Here is a 16,562-nt window from a genome sequence, read left to right as displayed (position 1 = left end):
AAAATAAAAATAAATAAATCAATGAAATATAAACTGTAGGGGTTCGAGAAATAATTTTGCAGTTTGCTTTGCTTAGAAGGAGTTACAGCGCAGTCACGATCACCAAGGTGCCAGACAAACAAGACTGAAAACCTCAAAAAATAAACTGTCTGCACACTTGAATCCTTAAAGCAAATTTAATCACCAAGCTTTCGGTCAAAACCAAGCTGTCACAAAACAGGCTCACAAGGGAGAAACTGGAAAAATAAAAAGATATGATGCAATGGTCAAAGACGTCTAACACATGAACACACAATAAAAAACAGCACAATGGCTAATAATGCGAAATACTTGAAAGATTAAACAACAATAAGACCTCAATGTCATTGGTATTACAATGCAAAGAGTATGACATATGTTCGCAGACATCATGCATCAGGGATTAATGTGTTATTTCATTAGATGCATTTTGATTGATGCGTCAAGTAGGGGATGTAGAAAATCACCTCTGCTGCAATGAGACTTTGATTGTGTCTATGGCAGTTTGAAACTGGCAATCTATCCTCAAAGCAATCTGCACAGCAGCCATTCTTCTCGTCTCCCTGCTCGCCCGTCCTCTCAGGGGGAACACCAGTGTAACTCTTTATAAAGAGTCAAACAACTAGACCTAAACAACTGCAAAGGATGTTAAGCAGGGCAGAAAGTGCTGTTTCCTCGCTGATATCACACACCAAACACAGTCTGCCACAAAGACTTGTGTTCACAAAACAATTAGAACAGAGCTGAAACTAGTGGAAAGATACAGGAGGTAGCAATGATTCAGGGATTATGAGCTGGTTCTGAGCTTCTATTGTAGTTCCATTTAGTAAAAATACTAGAACCTTTTAATAAATCATACTACAAAAAACATTGGTCTTTTTCATGTTTTGTTTATAATATATACATTTCTTTTAGAATTATAATACAAATGTGTGTAAATTAAAAAAGCAAAATACAGAAAAAATCTTATAATAATTAATTATAAAAATAATTGACATGTCTAATTGACTTTTTTCACTTAATGAATAAAAATAAATATTATTACGTAATTTCCATTAATATGTACCAATATAACAAATGAATAATATTAAATAATATTTACTTACATTCAAATATCTAGAAAAAATTTAATGCACACTTAACGCTTTAATCTTTTACATTTTATTTGATCTTTTTTTGGATGCCACAAAAAAGACCATATGGATGTTTGATTCAATGAGAAATGAGTTTCATAAATGAGTGAATCTAATGCTCTCCTGGATCAAAAGACAAGGAAAGATTGCCAAACTTGTCAAATGACATATTTAACAAATTTGCCAAATAAAAAACATCACAAAATTCAAATTCATTGTGAATATTCTATATACCATATTGCTCAGCTCTTACACCTGGGATGATAAAAATAAGTGAAATGCATTTAGATTATTGCACAAACAATGATCGCAAATTTCCATAGTCTGTCAAATTTTAAGGGCTCTGCAACCAATGATCGATTTCCATTTCTATTTCAATCTGCATGCTTTCACAGATTGTCTGAAACGCAGTACATCATGTCACTTTTCCTCTGTTTTCAAATGCACTAATAATACAAAGAGCTGCAGCCACTCCTTTTAGACAACTGCCGATTGTTCTCCACTCATTTCACAAGCCTAAATACATAAATTACCCCCACCAAAATTAAAAACCCCTTCCATGCAATGGGAATCTTTGCATATTTATGATATCTGGAAGAGCTCTCCATCTCCATCAATGGCATTCATTAATATGCAAACTGCATGTATTTAGTGAAGTGGGTTTGTGTGACAGGCCGTGCTGTCTTCCGTCAAACTCCACAAACACTCCACATCAACAGACTGCAATAATAGTGGCTTGAAGCCTGCATCGTTGTTTTGTGACATTCTTCCACCCTGGCTCTTCTTAATGTGTGTCTACGGTTCCTGAAATCCCTCTGTGTCCAGGTTCGGTAGAAAGGGCGTGTCCGAGCCGTCAATCAAATTTATGGCGCTGCTGTTGGCCAGCTACATGCTGACATTGCTGCTGCCGTGAGACCTGGTGAAGCCGGCAGGAATGGAAGACCATCAATCAAGCCGACAGTCAGGCAATACAAACCACTCGGAGGGCGAGAACACACACGTCCTTCCAGTGCCAGATTTATCGCCCTCATATATATACGCTCCGCTGATGGATACCTCGTAAATGGCCGATCAGAAAAGCTGAATTAAAGCTCCACCCACAATGGCATTCTTCACTCTCACCGGCCTGCACATTAGCAGAAAGGTCATCTTATGTTATCGCAATTTGTATTTTTGTTTTTTTTAGAATCAAGGAATAATAGCAGGTATTTGGGAAAGTAACTTTACATTTTCTCATTCTATAAATATTTTCCTGAATTTCAACTACCTTTATTTGTAGAGAGAGGGATACAGGGTCAGGAAATTACAAAAGCGGGATTCAAATACGCATCACCTGCCAATAAGCCTTAAGATGTGAGAAGGTACGCTTTCAAACAGTACACCTTTGTACCAAAGGGTGGATTTTAGAACTTTAACAGTACATATTAGTACCTTCTGAAGAGGTACTGCCCCACTGATATTTTTTGTATGTGTGAACCAACAGCTAAGTCACAGCTTTAAAGCAATTAACCACTTTCTAAAACAATGTGTTGCAGCAATTTTAGCAGGGTAAAGGGTGTTTTTGAGCAAAGCAAGTAGCAGTTTTAAATTCCTTTAATAAAACAGCAGAAACAGCATGATGATAAATGAATTCAATAAACCGTTAAATGTATTATAGCTCAATGGAAATCCTAATCTAAAAGGAATGTACACCTAAAAATGAAAATTCTCTCATTTACTCACCCTCCTGTTGTTCCAAACCTATATGAATTCCTTTCTTCTGTGGACACAAAAGAAGATATTTCGAGAAATGTCTTAGTGTCTTTGTTTTGTCCATTCAGTGCATTCAAGTCAATTAACTCCAATGTTGTTTGGCTCACAACGTTCTTTGAAATATCTTTGCTTGCGATACGCAATAGATGGTATGACACAAAGATGTGTAAATGATGAAAGAATTCCAACCCTAACCTATACACTTTATATTCATACACAATGACTTTGAATGTGGCTCATCCGATCTGAAACGTGATTCTGAACACCACATTTTACGAAAGGATTTGAAAACCAACAAACCTGCTGTACAAATGAGTGAGAAATAGCAGATATCAATTTTTAAATCCATGTTGAAATTCCACATTAAATACAAACTGTATTAACAGAATGGCAGTACAAAAAATAGGCTACTTATGACAACCTAATAAGAATCTTTCTGACATAAATACACTTAAATCTGCCTGTTTATAAAAAGCAGCAGCATTTACAGAAGAATCAATAACAGTTTTGGCGCTCTGACAGTTGTGTTTAGGAAACTCTTTGTTAGATGAGCACACTCACTTTCACATAACTGCTGATGTCTTATTTTGCTGAAGTAACGGCATTTTAATTCTCAAGGATCCTGAAATGCTGAAAATTTTATTAAATATCCATTTTTTCTTTGTTCCTTGCACTTGTCATCCTCGCCTTTTCTTTCTTACACATTCGCTCTGTTCCAAAATCTAGTGAGATGTCTATCTAGACAACATTTTAATTTATTATAGGTGTGCTCCATACACAACAATTGTGTTTGAAGGCATCTTACTTGTGTTGTCTTCTAAAACATACTCTAATGTTCAAAATTTTAGGGTCAGTTATAGAAACAAGTCTCTTGTGCTCACCATGGCTGCATTGAATTGATCAAAAATATAGTAAAAACAGTAATACTGTGAAATATTTTTAGATATTTAAAATGTTTTTTTTTTAAATGTAATTTATTCCTGTGATGCAAAGCTGAATTTTCAGCAGCATTACTCCAGTCTTCAGTGTCACATGATCCTTCAGAAATCATTCTAATATGCAGATTTGTTGCTCAAGAAAGTCTTTCTTATGATTATCAGTGTAGAAAACAGTTGTGCTGCTTAATATTTTGTGGAAACCATGAAATGTTATATGATTTCTTTGAAAAACAGAAATGAACTCTGTCTGTCCTGCAGAGCGTTGATGTATTCTGTTGCTAGCCACTGATTATGCAGGCAGTAGTGGGCAATGAGGCAACTCACTAGGTTTCGAAACAGCTTTTGCCTGTTTACACGCTTGTTTATGTCCACACTTCAGACATTTCAAAGGCTAAAACTGAGTCTAAAAGAAAACCTCCGGAAATGTATTTATACAATCTGCGTCCCAGAATTGAATCAGAACCAAACATCATAACCGAGGTGCCTCTATATTGAATTGCGGTTCTCTGATGCACGTTGAGTAGATTCTCATATTTTTTTTTAGGCTGACAGCACAGCACAGTGCCTGAGATAAAAAAGACAACATATGGACTGGATTCACTGACTTGAATATGAATAAAAACATCTAAGGAAGAGATTGTCTACAAAACCTTTGTTGTGATGTGCTCCCCTAACCAAGATGAAAACAGAAATCAATGTGGTGAAATTATATCTCTGCTATATAAAAAAAGAGTGATCTGCACAATAACATCAAAGCAAATATTGTATATATAAGACATTCAAAGACATTCAACACAATGTGTGTATTTGTCTATATATGGCATGTTTTTTTTCTTTAAAATTACATGCACTAACGAATCTTGCAGAATAAGAACAGGAACGCATATGAAAAAAAAAATGCACGTTCCTGGTCATATCCATTTTGTTTTCATGTTGACTTTAAATGGAGGGGCAAAGAAAATTTTAAAGCGGAAAGGAAAGAAATGAAAAAAAAATGTCATGCCTTAGCAGCTGTCAAAGGTAGCTATGTTTTATCTTGTGTTATTCAGTAAATGTTCTGCCTATAACGCAGAGAGGAAATAATACAATGTTCCTGTATTTGGCGGTTATACTGCAGAGCAGCTGTGAAATTCTTCATTGTTGTTCGAAGCAGGTACAACAAGCATATCCAGACTTCTCTGAGGAATCTAGAGGCAGTGCCTCCTCAAAAACACTTGTAAGACAAAATAATCAATAGTACCACAATAAGGCTAAGCTAATTTTATAAAAGATAAGATCATACAGAGTTAACACCGACACATTGACATTTCTATCTCTTTTGGCTTGATGAATTCTTGATCATACAACACCACATTTGACCTTTAGGGGTTTGCCCTGGAGAGACTGGGTTCACCATTCTTTGACCCATGAGTAAATGTTTACAGTACTTTTGAGAAAAAGTTTGGCTGTATGTGTGTGTGTGCTTGAACTCAGCATCCCATTTTCACTCTGTCCCAGTGCTAAAGATGTCTCAGGTGTGCTGGAGAGCTTTAAAGATTTGACTGATAAAAACCCCACATGACCACAGCAGGGTCACTGACCCACACTTTTCATTCACACATCCACAGAGGTTCATTCAAGGGACACCGGGTACACAAGACAGATAACGGACTTAGGCTCTTCTGGTCTGGGTGGATCTCACAAAGTCAGTTAATATTTTACCCCAAAATATACCTTAAATTTTTGGGGTAAGTACTATATATATATATATATATATATATATATATATATATATATATATATATATATATATATATATATATATATATATATATATATATATATATATATATATATATATATATATACTTTACATACACACAATTTTGGTTTTCACAAAAATATTTAGCAGCAGTTGTTTTCAGCAACATTAAAAAAAAAGTTTCTTGAGCAGAAAATCTGTATATTATAATGATTTCTGAAGTAACATGCAACACTGAAGACTGGAGTAATAATGCTGAAAATTCAGCTTTGCATCACATAAATAAATAACATTTTAACAAATTGCAATAATATTATTTCACATAAATAAATGTAGTCTTGTTGAGCATAAGAGACTTGAGCATAAGAGAAAAAATGGCCCCCTCCACATTCTCATAATGCAAGAGCTCATTTTTATAACTGCAATGCTTATTAGAAAGTAACAAGATTTTGGAGGAACGGATGCTTAATTTTCATAAAAAAATAAATAAAAAAAAAACATTCCATTTTGACTGTCCATCAAAAAATTGCTTGTTTCTTTTGATTTTGGAGTAAACTGTAACCTGAACATGCCTTTGTTAGATTCTCAAGTCTTTCAACAACAACTTACAGAAAATAAATCCAACTAACAACAACTTACAGAAAATAAATCCAACAAACAATTTATTTAAGAAATTGTGGTATTGTGGTGTCTCTGGTTCTTCTGCAAAAACAATTTTTGTAGCATTGTGTAAAAACTTTGTTTGTGTTCTCTCTAATATAACTGACCTTCAAATGACAACATATCCAAGATAAGGCCATGGCACGATCATCTTCATAGGTAGTGTGCACTAAAACCTGAATCTGATTAGCTGAAGTCTCAAGGTCTTGAGTGGGAGCTGTGTGGGACTGTGAAAAGTGCCGAAAGCAACTCTCCCTCACAGAGCATGAAAATGGAGAGGATGTTCTTGGACAATAAGCAAGCAAGGCCACATATCCAGAACAGCAGTAAAAAAAAAAAAAAAAAAAAAAGGAGAACCTTATCTTAAATACATATCATATATAAGTTGAACATTTTTGCAGTATTATTCAATACAATTTTTTTTCCAAGTCTGAGACCCTCAATAAAATGTATTATTTCTGAACACATTATGTAGAAGTTGAATGTTTTTGCAGAAGTATTATTTAATATTAAAATGTTTAGACAGATATTGTTAGAATATAGTATTCTTTTTTTTAAATAATCAGTTTCCTGTTATAAGTCACTAATTAAATAAGTTTGAATTATAATCATTATTTTTCACTGGATAATGGATATTAAACAAAACTTGAGACTTTTTGCTCCACAATCTTAAGGCATTCTAATATCCTGAATTTCTATCATATGACTGTATCTGCATGTTATAAAAACTTAATTCAAATAAAAAATGAAAAACTGCTGTTAGTGTAAAGCTAAACATTATTTAACGGTGTCAGAGCATTAATAACAGTTATCTGAAAGTCCCTCCACACCTAATCTGTATTCATTAAACAGTAACTTTACAAAGCAAGGCTGACTGATTTATTTACAATTCGACATGAAAGACTCGCACTGCACAGTGATTCTCATAGTGGGGCACAGGCTAGTGTATGATTCTGCTCATGTCACATTTGTGTTGTTCCATTTACATCCATAATTTCTGGAAGTCTTTGAACCTCGCAAAGACGCACTAAAGGCTTCGCATGCAGGGAGCTCCAGTGGAGCACTGATACCCAGCACAATACAAACAGACTTTGTAATACCAGCGAGTACACACTGCGATCACATATTTGTCTTGCTTTGGTGAGGTTTAGATGACACACACACAGTTGTCTCAGCATTTGCATTGCAAACCAGTGAGAAGTTGATGTGCTGAGATTGTAAGTGGCATGGAGAAATCAATGATGAAACCAAGTGGAAATGTGTGGCTTTGATTTCGAGGCTTTTTTTAACGTTTACATTTGTATGATGTCCAATGCAAAGTCTTGACACAAAACCAGGTTTTATTGCAGCTTAACAGAGAATTGAGCTCTGAATTAAAAAAGCTGAATAGAAACCCAAAACTGACCACTTGCTGAGCAAATTCATTTAAGGTATTGTTCTGGCACACAAACACACACACATACAGTGCTGTACACCTTCTTGATAGTCAAAGCAGTGAGAGACTTTTATGTTCATACACACTGCGCTGCCTGGCAGATTTAAAAAAGCTGTGACTTTAACTAAACGTGTGCTGCTGCTGCTGAACAGGGGGCAAACTGAGGACAGCCAATACACTAAACACTACTTCAACGTCATAGCGCTCTGAGAAAGGGAAAGATTTGGTCCTCAAACAGCCTACGGTGTGACAGACGCAATCTGAATTTGTCAGCACTGACAACAGATGGTTGGGACCACCAATAATAACATTCATACAGCTGTGTATGGTCAAACAATCTTATGTATGACACAGTATGTCTTGTTATTCACATCCAAAGGTGATTAGGATGTTGGCATGCTGTCATTTTCCTCTCATTGCATCCATTTCATATTTACACTGCCTCCTTATTCAAAATGTGCAAAATTACATACTAGCCAGGCAATTGGTGAAATATTTTAACAGCGAGTGAACAATCAGATGCATTTCTCACCGATTATATTTACTTTTTTTTATTCTTATTTACATTTATTTATATTTTAATAAACATCTATCTATCCATCCATCCATCCATCCATCTATCGTTTGTAGAAAAATATTTATTAATACAGTACAAATTAATAAATATGTGTGCATGTGTTTGTGCATGTGTGTATCAAACATTTTATTAATACATTAATATTTTGATTTTGTATAAACAATTTATTGATTATTTTTTTCATCCATTTGTACATTTATTTTTATATATACTGAAATAATTACATGGCAAATATTGGTAAATAAATGATTATTACCATTATGAGAAATACACAAACACAAACACACACACACACACACACACACATATGCATGTGTGTATCATACATTTTATTAACAAATTATTTGTTACAAACAAATAATTATGCTAAAACAACTATGATGATAATTTATTCCTGTATACAGAAATGTCAAATTAGGTGTTACACTTTGTTTTAAGGTGCACTTCTTAAAGTGTAATTCATTTTGAAGTACTCAGTAATATTAATTAGTAACATGCTATAGGGTTATGTTTATGACTTGGTTTAGGGTTAGTTGCATGCAACTACGCATAATTTATTGTTATCACTATATTAAGTACATCTAATGTGTAACAAAGACACTATAAAATAAAGTGTTACCTTAGAATGAGTTACCGTTTAACTTGACCTAAAGTGGAGGATTTTAGACATGCAACTATAATAAATATGATTTCTAACTCACTAACTGACCAGTCAGCCTTACTGAGCCATTCTTAATCTTAACTAAGTACACTGTGTGTCTTCCTGAGCCAGTCGATTATTTTTCATTGTCTTTGGGTTTTTCAGTGATCAGTTCCGGGCCATACTTTCTGTCTCAGTACTCTGATCCGTCTGAAAACTAGATCTTATTTTGCCAAGAGGTTATCCCATCGGGGCAGTTCAAAGGCCCCTCAAAATCTCCACATAACATTGACATGGCTGTGAAATCTTCAGTTTTACATCCCCACCTTGGGCAAAGAGATATGGCCGGCACAGCTGGACTTGGCCTAGTTAGTATTCTGCCTGACTGTAGGGTACAGCGCAGGGGTTTATAGTGTTCCACTGACAGTAAAGGTCAGACCTCAATGGGCAAGCAATCTGTTAAGCCCCCTTCAACTGTGTATTGCACACACACTCACAAAGACTCCCAAACACACACAGGGCAAGATTACATGACTTAGACCAGTTCCACAGACCCAATCACTCTCTTCACTCACAAACACAATAAGCCTCTCTCTCACTTGTTCCACTGCTCACGCACATGCCAGAATCTGGGAAAATCACATGAAACATGTCAAGAACATGCCTGGGTCATGTTTCACTCCCAAAGTCAAAAGAAAAACACTACTTTTTTTTTTCTTTTGCTTTGTGACATTACTTTGATAAGAAATAAGCAACGCTTTCTTTTGTATTATTTATTTTCCTGTTATTTTCAATGATGATTATTATTACAGTAATTCAATTAATTATTATATTATTTTAATACATTATCAAATGATGTAAATTAAACATAAATAGACTTAAAAGTGGTCTAAAAACTATTTTCACTCGGAAATTGCTAGGCAATTTCTCAATTAACTACAAAGAAACTGAACTGAATTAAACATGAAATTTTGAAGTTGAAAGGCTGAAATAATCCTTTATTGTAAAATGTCCTCCAATAATCAAAAAAAAAAAAAACTTTTACAGTCTAACAATAATAAATTAATAGTAATTTTTAATAAATTAAAAATGGGTTTTTATAATATAATATAATATAATATAATATAATATAATATAATATAATATAATATAATATAATATAATATAATATAATATATTTTGTTTTGCAATATACTGTGAGTTGGATTTTGGATAAAATAAAAAAAAAGAGGAATCCACCCATTAATTAAAGACCTTTGCAGATCAGATTAATTCTTAAGAAATGTGGTATGCTATAGATTAAGTACAATGTAAAGTACAAGGTTTACATTCTGTAATGTAAAGGATTTCACGTCATGTATAAATCACTAGTCAACAATCCTTCCAAACAAACAGACCAATACACAAGATAAACACAGAAACACAATTCACTGTTTTTAAAGGTTAGACATAATATGTCACAGACTAAATATACCTGGCAGACCATAAATACTTACATAAAGACTAACACTGAAAGAAAACCGGAGACCAGAATATCACAGAGATTTGGTAAACCACCCAGAGCATCCTATCACAGTGGAGGTGAATTCTTTGCATTTTGCAATTCAATGCAAACTTTAAATAATGAGAAAACAATTTTAAATAAATGTAAATGTGCATGCGCACAAACACAAATGCATATATTGCTTTTAAAATTGAGCTAAATTGTAAAGAATAATCAGAGATGAATAATAAAGAAATGTTACTGTAATAAAAAAAGATGCCTCTGGAGGTTGGACCACAAGACACCTCCAATCTGTACCGGTTATACAGCTCACAGCAAACGCAGAACTGTGGATCAGTATAGTATCTCATCAAAGAAATACTATACAAAATGCCAAGGATGTCCTTGAAGTCCACCCGTATGGAAAAACACACAGAATACAATAAAGAGAAGGCGCTGATGCTTCTATGGATGGGCTGAAAACATTTGATTGCTTGTATAAGATATTTGACTGTACACGTTTTTCATGAGCAATGCTGCTTTTCACTCCCATGTTAAATGTGTTTCACCCTGGGTCTTTATCATTAAGACGCATTGCCTACGACAAATGTAGCCTAGAAAAAAAAAAGGAAAACTGAGCTACAAATTGAGAGTGAAGCAGAAAGATCACGTTGATGGAAGGAAGATGTATGAACTAATTCACTATTTTTTTAATTAGCTTCCCTGTTTTGTTTTGTAAAAGAATATCCATGCATATCATTGTTCTTTTTGTTGATTTTGATTGCTTCTATTGTCCTCATTTGTAAGCAGCTTTGGATAAAAGCGTCTGCTAAATGACTAAATGTACATTTAAGATACATCTACTGTATATATCTTAATATATAAATATAATTTTTTGATACATTATCTTGAACATGCTTTTGTACTAATGGGCCTGCAGTCATTTGGCAAAAAACACTTAAAAATATAAAAAATGTAAATGATAAATTAATTTAAAAACTAATTTAGAAAAACTTAAATGAATTAAGTTAATTAAATGAATTAAACTAGCAGAAATGTCTAGCCAAATAAATAAATAAATTAATTAATTAATGGCTCTTGAGATGAAATGACTAAAGCAATAATTTTGAAAGTTTGAAATGAAAGTTTCCAAATCAACATGACTTTCTTTCTAATAATACAAGTGTATGAGAAATGCGGGCTGGGGCTCCAAAATGAGAAAAAAATGACAGATAGGAGAAGTCCAAATTATTTATGATAATAAAACATATTACTAAGTCATATGACCGATTTCTGTGAGGAACAGACAGAATTTTTGAGTAAATGACAGAACTTGTATTTTTTGGGATGATCTGTTCTATTAAAATTAAGCATTATGAATTTTTTATACAAACGGATACGATCTGTACCCCAATGTAGTAATGGTGGCGAATTAGATCACAATCCTTCATATCTCATGAAGATAAAATTGGTCATTTTTAGTGCTGCTGTCATAATGGCAATATGAGCGCTGTGGAGATAGATAAATGTGCACTGGCCTGAAGTCCATTCAGCCAAACATTCACATGGATTTTGACTCTCTTAAAGAGGTGTATGAGGCTGAAGGGGGGTCATCTCTGCAAGCTGGTCTGCTGAGCAAATCCAGTTATGGCAATGAATGTGACATCCACACAGTGACGACAATTCCATTTCCGACAGCCTTATGGTGAGGTGACTTCATACCTGCCTTTCCATCAAACATAATTGACAATAAAACACATAAAAGCCCACATAGAGTGCAGCAAGTGCAGTCTCTTATCAGCGGCTGTGTACTTTCACATCTTGCTGAAGGAAAGTGCTAATTCTGACTCGTCAACCTAAAAATGCATCACCATCCACATTTACGAACCCCTTGGCCTGTGACATTTTAGTGTCGGAACTTGCCACCGGGACTCGTCTGGATCACTCTGCCCCTCTGATCTGATGCTAACCGTTTCTGAATATTATAGCTGATCCGAACACTGGAAATTGCTGAAAGGTCACTGGCACAATAGCTCCTTTTCATACACTCTGTGTCAAGGTCACGTCGACTCACTACTGAGAAAACAAATCAAAATAAACCCTCATGTCAATTTGCACATGCTGTTATAAAACTCTTGATGATCTCACAGAGAAACTCTCCTTCGAAGATCAGTTCACTCTTTCAGCAAAGATCCACTTGCTTAGCAAATAAACAAACAAATAAAATCTGAAATAATAATAAAGACATATTGCATTTCTGGATTTTTAATGACAATTAAATCACATGCATACATGAATATAATTATAATAAAAATTGTGTATATATAAATTATATATTGCAACATGTTCAGATATTTTATTCCTTATGTATATTTTACAATGTATTACTTATATTCCTATTATTCTCAATTCAAATTACACATATACAATTAATTATCAATTTTATTTCAATGTACAAATTAAACGATACAAAATAAACACAGGTTTAACATAAATAAATAAGTACTGTCAAACGATTAATCGTGATTAATCACATCCGAAATAAAAATGTGTGTTTACATAATGTGTGCATGCTGTGTATATTTATTATGTCTATATAAATACACATACATACATCTACAGTATATATTGTTTGTGTGTATGTATATATATATATATATATATATATATATATATATATGAAATATACATACATATATATATATATATATATATATATATATATATATATATATATATATATATACATGAAATATACATACATATATATATATACAAGAAATATACATACATATATATATATATATATATATATATATATATATATATATATATATATATATGAAATATACATATATATATATATATGAAATATACAATGCAAAATAACCATTGTCAGAAAAAGTTTCATTTAATTTTTTTTGAAGTACCATAGCGCATGTAGGTTCTGCAATTGCATCATATACAAGTATAAACATTCTCCAGGCATCAGACTGTTAACTCCTTTCTAAAATCTCTATTTTTAAGTGTGGGACTGGGATCTAAGGAGAAAAGCAATGAGGAACTGTTCTGAATCAGTCACTTGGATGTTGATTTCCATTAAGTCTAATTTCAATTTATGACTCAGTTATCAAATTCACGCTCAATAACAACGCGCAGAACATACACGATAATACAGCACCTCCAGGGCCTTTTGCTTCATTAGCAAAGCCAAAATAGCCTATAAGTGAAGCCAACTGTGGGTTTTCAGTTGACGATAGTTTATAAATGTATCAAGATTGCATTTTAGACTTCAGCCCAAGTCACAGGACAGTGTGAATGACGGCACTGATATCTCAATTGGATCCACTGAAAAGAGTGTGAAGAACCACTAAATAAAGCGTCTGACATGCTCATTATTTTTCAAAGGTGTCTTCATACATGCAACGCCTATCAATTATGGTATCAAGAATATGTGCCAAGTCGTCTCCAAGTGTCATTCAATGCTCAAAAGGTTCAGTAGAGGAATGCCTGGCATCCTGATTTAAGGACTTAATTGAGCAACAGAAGGCTTGACAGGAGAAATGTGCAATGACATATCATCAGAGACAAGTCGAATGAAACCGAGTGAAAAGTGAAAACATCTGTAATTCATGCACTTCACAGTCAATTCAGAGCTTTTTTTGGAAGCCAAAAATCTCTTGTACAGTAGCTCTGGGGAAGCATCCATTTATAAAGCATGCAGGACCAGGCTGGCCAACAAAAATGCTGCTTTTCCACTGTCTCAACATCTGAAATGGATATCTAACATTTCAAATGCACGCCATGTCTATCAGGACCATCTACTTTCTCCAAGCTCGTTTTCAATGCACATGAATGATTTCCCCAAATGGAAGCTGTGAATGTAAAGTACATGCCCCAGATTTCTCCAAAGTTCCTCATGTTTGCGGTCCAGTATGCAGACCCTCTGGCGATCCTGTCCTGCGGGCTGAATTTGTTATTGGATACATCACACCATTAAAGGAGATTAACCAGGATTAGTGGAAACCCTTAGAGACACTCATTAAAAGAGGCTAAGTGTAAATGCTGTAGGGTACAAGATGTGCTAGCTGGATTACGCTCAGATTTATCATGTTAAAAGCCAGACTGAAAATATGCTCCACTGAGATGTTAGAATTTTATGCAGAAATTTCTATCTTGCAAGATACACTCAAAAATGTATTTAAATGACAACGGTGAAAAAGCAAAAGATTATAGCGCGCTTTTAAAGATGCCGAAGTGATTTCATAAGGTGAAGGATCACTATTTGTAACCGATGGTAATTAACTCGCAAGGAATGTCGGAAAATTTCATTAACATCCCATCTTTCCATCTCTAAGCTTGTGCAAATTCAAAAGGCGGACAGAATCAAAGTCTTAAGCTTCCATTATAATTTTAACATCTAACGAGAAATTCCCTTTGACTAGTTCTGAAGCTTTACCTATAGCTATTTTATGGAAGTGGATATTGAATTTCGTAACCATTTTTTAAAATAAAAATAGAATCAAATTACATTTTAGCTCTAGTATTCATTGTGCATTTTGATGTTGTGGAAGGCTGTTGTACTAATCGTGAGCCTCAATTGCAAGGATGTTTTTCAAGGAACCACTCAGAACGGAGACCTCTAAGGGTCAAGAAACCAATCATCTATTCAAGAGGAAAAGAAAAGAATAATTACCACAAGAGACCGTTTCTGTGTCCATGAAGCTCAAGACCTATTGACCAGGGTCCCCCTTATGGGTAATTTAAAAGGACAACCATCACTTATTTGTATTCAATGAAAACTTAAGTCATAATGGTTAAACTGATAATCACAATTATTTTTCCCAAAATATAATCATGATTTTGATGAACAGATAAAGCACAAATAAAGAGAATGTCAACTCATGCAGTTTTCTGATTTAGGGGTTGAATTATCATAAATTAACATACTCTCTATATTATGAAAACTGGTAAAGCTTAAAAGCTTTTATAAAAAGCTAAAACAGCGAAATTACTAATATTAATTCTAAAATACATTAATGTTTTTTCTTCTGTTAAACAGGAACAAAAAAGACTTTTTAGCAACCACTATTACAAACAATATAGTCAAGGCCCATGCTTAGATTTATTACAGTTTGGATTGGATTTATTATTAAGGTTTGATGGCAGACACTGGCTGTATTACATTTTAATTTGACCAGAAAATCTTATTGGAGATTGCTAAATCACAATTTACTTGTTTCTCAATGTTTTCAGCTCATCAGCGCTGTTTTCTTCTTCATGCATTGCTTAATTTAAGCTTCAGCTAATATCACACGGTTGCCAGGTTGTGAAGATTAAGTAAAACACTGTGCAGAAAAACAGTATATATACTGCAGTTTTTTCCCTCATAGTTTTCATTAACAAAATTAACATGTTTAACGCTTCTATTTAGGGGACCTCCATATAAAACAAGGATACACTGCTTTAAATGGTTAAGCAGCAAATAAGACATGCTTCTGGTAGTAATTGAAGCTTATATTAAGCAATGCCCAGGAGAACATAAATCAACAGGTCTATCTGAGTAACAGCACTCAGGACAGCAGCAGAAACACATGACTTGGATGTCTTTGACAAGGATAAAGGAGCTAAGCCCAAAGTAACACAATTATCTTCTTTTCTTTTCACCTTTTTTCGCTGCCATTAAGGGAGAATTAATTGACACATTATCTCCCCATTAAGTGGTTATTTTTCTATCAGATACAGCCACTAGTGATAACAGGACAGCACCACACACTCATTCATTATCCTTCAGGATTATACGCTATACCTGAGGACAGAGGGAATTTCTTTCTTTTTTTCTGCACTGATGTAATGTACTGTTCCTAAATCAATTTACGATTGGACTGCAGATGGTCAATTTACTCAAAATTACTCACATTTTATACGACGTGTTCATAATTGCACACATTTTACCCAAGAAACCAAATGTGAACAGTCAAACCACAGATGGGTTGTTCCTGTTATGCTGTTCATTTATTATGTCCTCATCATCTGTGTCTAAATGTAATGGACTAAATATTAAATCCACATTTTTTAGAGATAGAAATCCTATCAATTAGGACACTTTTAAAATACTTTCTTTAAAAAAAGCACTGCTTTTAAATATTCAAAATAGGCAATTCAGCTGATCTTTCTCTAATCAA

At 33.9% G+C, this 16,562-nt stretch overlaps 1 protein-coding gene across 4 annotated transcripts in view; it reads right to left on the bottom strand.

The window, feature by feature from the left end:
• LOC113105087 (RNA-binding protein Raly-like) overlaps nucleotides 1-16,562 on the bottom strand; it is a 66,975-nt gene that overhangs the window by 39,623 nt on the left and 10,790 nt on the right. For 2 of the 4 annotated variants that reach the window (XM_026266199.1, XM_026266198.1), the window contains exon 3: nucleotides 2,874-2,910. The exons of the other annotated variants lie outside the window; for them this stretch is intronic. The gene's annotated coding sequence lies outside the window, so the exon portion shown is untranslated. The remainder of the gene's footprint in view (nucleotides 1-2,873; nucleotides 2,911-16,562) is intronic. 4 annotated transcript variants of the gene reach the window in all.

This window comes from Carassius auratus, chromosome 6, assembly GCF_003368295.1.
Source record: "Carassius auratus strain Wakin chromosome 6, ASM336829v1, whole genome shotgun sequence".
In the NCBI taxonomy this organism is placed as follows: domain Eukaryota; kingdom Metazoa; phylum Chordata; class Actinopteri; order Cypriniformes; family Cyprinidae; genus Carassius; species Carassius auratus.
Note: the sequence above shows the minus strand (reverse complement) of the source record. Positions and strands in the feature narration are given on the sequence as shown.